At 44.6% G+C, this 5,260-nt stretch overlaps 1 pseudogene across 1 annotated transcript; it reads right to left on the reverse strand.

The window, feature by feature from the left end:
- Positions 1 to 1,362: 1,362 nt before the first annotated feature.
- Positions 1,363 to 1,691, reverse strand: LOC102416942 (annotated as a pseudogene). The gene has a single exon (XR_001347686.1). The product of XR_001347686.1 is annotated as a DNA-directed RNA polymerase III subunit RPC10 pseudogene (transcript).
- Positions 1,692 to 5,260: the final 3,569 nt, after the last annotated feature.

Genomic DNA, 5,260 nt, shown 5'->3' on the forward strand with positions numbered 1-5,260 from the left:
ACTGAGCAAGGAAGCTCTGAGCTGAAATCTGCGCCCTGCCCTCTCTGAAGTGCAGGGATCTGACATTTGCGGTCAGAGCCTGGGACGAGCCCACCCAGTGGGGGTCACCAGCACTGAAAGAGTGGTGTGCCAAGAGAGGCTTTTTTATTTTTATTTTTTTATTATTATTTATTTTTTGGTTAATCCTCACCCGAGGATATTTTTTCCATTGATTTTTATTTTTTTAAACTTTTCATTTTAATTAAATATTCAGATTAAATTTTGATTAAATAAGTTTGCACTTAACAGTTAAATATTTAGGAACAACTAATGTTCTAAATTAATAAGTTTTACTTTATTAGTTATGCAAACAATATAAATATTTAAGAGTGTTGGTTAGCCCTAACTGGCTTGGATCAGTGGATAGAGCATTGGCCTGTGGACTCAAGGGTCCCAGGTTTGATTCTGGTCAAGGGCATGTACCTTGGCTGCGGGCACATCCCCAGTGGGGAGTGTGCAGGAGGCAGCTAATTGATGTTTCTCTCTCATCGATGTTTCTAACTCTCTATCCCTCTCCCTTCCTCTCTATAAAAATCAATAAAATATATATTTTTTTAAAAAGAGTGTTGGTTAATGGTAAAAGAATGTCAATTGCCCAATAAATGTGAAAGGGGAATGAACAGGACCTTATAATTAATTGTGGATAATCTTCCCCACACACAAAATCTCCCTTGACATTAATGAGTTCATCCACTGACTTAACCGTGGTCGGCAAACCGCGGCTCGCGAACCACATGCGGCTCTTTGGCCACTTCAGTGTGGCTCTTCCACAAAATACCACGTGCGGGCACGCACGTACAGTGCAATTGAAACTTCGTGGCCCATGCACAGAAGTCGGTATTTTGTGGAAGAGCCACACTCAAGGGGCCAAAGAGCCGCATGTGGCTCGCAAGCCGCGGTTTGCCGAGGCGCAGTTTGCCGACCACTGGACTAATAGATGGGCTTTCCATTTCCTGACACCCTGGCCGACAACCCTAAAAACATTATGTTTCCACCAACGCCAGCAAAGACCCTCAGGACACAAGTCCTCGCTCCCAGCTGGGAATCCACTCTGGGGAATAAGGTAAACAGATGCCACGCAGCTGAGCCGGCCTGGCTCTAGTCCAGGGGTGGGCAAACTTTTTGACTCGAGGGCCACAATGGGTTCTTAAACTGGACCGGAGGGCCGGAACAAAAGCATGGATGGAGTGTTTGTGTGAACTAATATAAATTCAAAGTAAACATCATTACATAAAAGGGTACGGTCTTTTTTTTTTTTTTTTTAGTTTTATTCATTTCAAACGGGCCGGATCCAGCCCGTGGGCCGTAGTTTGCCCACAGCTGCCTAGTCCCTCCAGCGGTGTCCACACTGCGCATTGCAGCACTTGTAGAAGGTGGTGATGGGCTCGTCTGCAGCGCGGGTCTGAAGCTGCATGAAACAGGCACAGGGATGTTCACATCTGGGACATGGCTCTGCAGTAGAGTCCACGTTCTCCCAGGCAGCTGCTCCACCAAGCAAGTCATCCACTTCTTTCTGCTTTGGATACTTCCAATTTGTTACCTTACCAGTGATGTTGTGCACATACGGGCAGGTGTTGCAGGCAAAACAGTGGCAGGGCTGTCCCTCCTCCACAATGAGCCCATTCCCACAGCCCTGGCAAAAGAGCAGCATGAAGGCTGGCTCCCGCAGCCCCTGTGGCCCACCCCGCTCTGGCCTCCATTGATTTTTAGAAAGAGTGGAAGGGAGGGGGAGAGACCGAGAGAAACATTGATGTGGGAGAGAGACATCAATTGATTGCCTCCCGTATGCGCCCTGACTGTGGGCTGGGAATTGAACCTGCAACCAAGGTACCTGACCTTGACTGGAATTGAACCCATGACTATCATTGGTCATAGTGGGTATGGCCACTACAAGCCTGTGAAAATTTGGGAATACGTAATCCCTAAGACAAAGGAGCTTGCTGTCTTGGCTCTTGGCACTCCTGTGTCTCTCTTGTTTCTCTTTTCCTCCTATCTGGGTTGCCTCTGCAGACATATGGCCCTGCTGATCCCACACCCAATGGACTGATGGCCTGCAGCTGTGACACAAACTCACCCAGCATGATGCTGGATTGGACTGTGCTCCAACATGCAACAGAAACTGGGCAATGGCTTTACTCCTAGCCCTACTGAAGGCCTGGCTGGGCTTCTTTTTTTGGGTGGGCGTGGGACGGAGGGAAATGGGACTTGGAAACACAGGGATTTAACTCCATGCAAATAAATGTCACTCATTCTCCTGTGCAAGTCTCAGAATTTGTTTTTTTCTCGTGACATTACAAGAATACCACTCCCATCCTAACTGGTGTGGCTCAGTGGATAGAGTGTCAGCCTGCGGACTGAAGGGTCCAAGGTTTGATTCTGGTCAAGGGCACATGCCTGGGTTGCAGGCTCCATCCCCAGTAGGGGGCAGGAGGCAGCTGATCAATGATTCTCTCTCATTGTTTCTATCTCTCCCTCTCCCTTCCTCTCTCTGAAATCAATAATTATATATATATAAAGAATGCCACTCCCACCAGCAATAGGTGGGGACCTGGAGAGCTCCCCACTGCTAACACAATCTCAGAGCTTTTCCCATGCTGCTTTCTCCTGCCTCCCTAATCTATCACCAGTGGATTTCACGTAACCCCCTTATGTCTTCTTCTTTGATTCTGAAGTATAAAATAAATTGTAATACTACAGCTTCCTGGAGCATGTTTTCAATCTGTTGAGATTTTGCTTCCCAGCAATTGTCATTTTGGCTCAAGTAAACTCATAAAAATTTTCTACAGGTTTGGATGTTTCTTACATCTCCAATGACAACATTTCTACTGTGTTGCTAGAGTGAAAACTAACATCAACATAAGAAACATTTAAACCTATAGAGAATTTTTGTGAGTTTATTTGAGCTAAACTGTTGACAATTGCCTGGAATCAAAATCTCAACAGATTGAGATAATGCTCCAGAGAATGTCAGTTTTGCACCTTATTTTATACTCTAGTGGTCCGTTGCACAAAGATTCACGCAATAGGCCTTCCTTCCCCTGGCTGCTGGCATCGGTTTTCTCCGGCACCCAGGACCCAGGCCTTTGGTCCGGCCACAGCAGCGAGGCTTGGCTTCTCTGCTCTGGCTGCTCTTTTTTTTCCAGCTCCTCGAGCGGAGGCCAGGGCTGGCTGGAAGCCGGGGTCAACCCTGGTGACCCAGGCCCCCAGCCCCTCCTTGAGCAGAGTCCAGGGCCAGCGGGAAGCTTGGCTTCCTCCGTCGCCGGGAGTAACCCAAGCCTCCTGCTCGCTCCAGCTCTGTGACCACCGCCATCTTCAGTCGTCTTCAGTCTTCACTCTGCACCTGTGTATGCAAATTAACCACCATCTTTGTTGGGTTAATTTGCATAGTCGCTCTGATTGGCTGGTGGGTGTGGCTGAGTGACAGAGTGATGGTTAATTCGCATGTTTCTCTTTTATTATATAGGATTACAATCAAAAGAGAAGACCTAAGTGGGTTACCTGAAATCCTTTGGTGATATATTAGGGAGGTGGAAGAAAGCAAATTGGGGAAACCTCTGGGATTGGATGAAAAGTAACATGATAGATACATACATCTTCTACAGAGGTGGGTACAGGGTAGTTAACAGCCAACAATTAACATGATAACAACAAGGAGGGGATTGATGGTTTTCTGCCCTGGTGCATTGGTTGTGCCCTGAGAGGTCTGGAGAAAGGGGAATTACCCTGACATTCCTGAGGAATGTCATCATAAATGCAAAAGGCAATAGACAAACTTAGTTAAGGTAAAGATTGACTTTTGTCAGGGAAGATTGACTATCTGCCAGGAATTGATTTTCGTTAAAAAGTTACAATTTCAGACCATCCTTTGTGGTTACTTTAGGTCTCTGTGTTTGCATGTCCACCACACAGGCTTTCCTTAAGCTTGTCAGGTTAGCATGTGGCCACTTTTTGTCCACACCAAGGAAGTAAAATGTTTGCTTTTTGAATACATAATTCTTCCTAATTACTTAGAATTTTTGTTTTATACTCTTTTGCTGGAAGCCAATTCCAGCATGTCAGCAAGGGCTGAATCATCTGAAGTGGCAAGGGCATTTCCCCAAACCTGAAAAGGATGATTGCTTGCTGCCAGACAGCTCAGGGCATCTTAATCTAGTTGATGTTATTGCCTCCTACTGGCCAAACACCTGAACAACCATAGGCAATTCCCCATTCTAACAATGGACTCTGTATACGAAACAGGAAACCTGACCCTTTGATGTGTATATCTCTGCCTCGCCTTAGGACAAATTGTGTAAATAAAAAGCAAGGGGTCCTGAGATGAGGAGATTTCAGTTTCATTAGCTAGGCTCCTCTGACCCCCGAATGCCTTTCAAAATTATGCTTCGTCTCTGGACTCTTTATTAAGTTACACACAGTCCTTCTCCAGATTGCTGAACCCTTCTTGATGCTGGAACAAGAACCCCAGCACTCTTTGAAACAACTTTTTAGACCTACATGTAGATTTTAATCATTTCATTGTTATGTAAAGGGTGTCCCAAAATTCACGCAAGATTTGAATTTTGCGTGAGCATTAACAACAACAACAAAAAATAAAAGCCTAATTTTACTTTGTTTATTGAATCAAATTCTAATATCTGTTGCCCTTTGATTTCAATCCCTTCAATTTGATAAGCACTACCAAGTACCAATTATGGCCCAGGAGCAGAGACAATGAAGACCAATGAAGACCACGGCTTTGCATATGTGCCAGCAAAGCCATGGAGGCCATTTACCCGATGTGCTACTCCATACATAACCCTATACTGTATACTTTATGAATCAATAAAAAATTTACAATTTTTAATTATAAACCTGTGTTTTCTATCAAAATTACTTCTTGCGTGAATTTTGGGACACCCTTATATATCAAAAGTAAAATATGAATAAGTCAGTTTAATTCTTAGGGCTCCTTGAAATTTTTGTTCATTTTTTTAAAATCATTTTTCAACACAGAGTTGTCAATGCCCATATTTTGTCATAACTTTTATTTTAATAATGTACTGTTGGATCAAAAGGGGTCACATATTAAACTTGACAAGCCCAGAGAAGGCCTGCATGGTGATCTTACAAATTCGGAGACCTAAGCAATCAGATAGGTTTATGGTGGGCAGTTAGACAGACATGAGCAGAGCAAGGATCCATGTAGCGAGGTACAGAAGGTCATCAGGATGGAAAGCCCCAG

Source organism: Myotis lucifugus, unplaced genomic scaffold, assembly GCF_000147115.1.
Source record: "Myotis lucifugus unplaced genomic scaffold, Myoluc2.0 scaffold_27, whole genome shotgun sequence".
In the NCBI taxonomy this organism is placed as follows: domain Eukaryota; kingdom Metazoa; phylum Chordata; class Mammalia; order Chiroptera; family Vespertilionidae; genus Myotis; species Myotis lucifugus.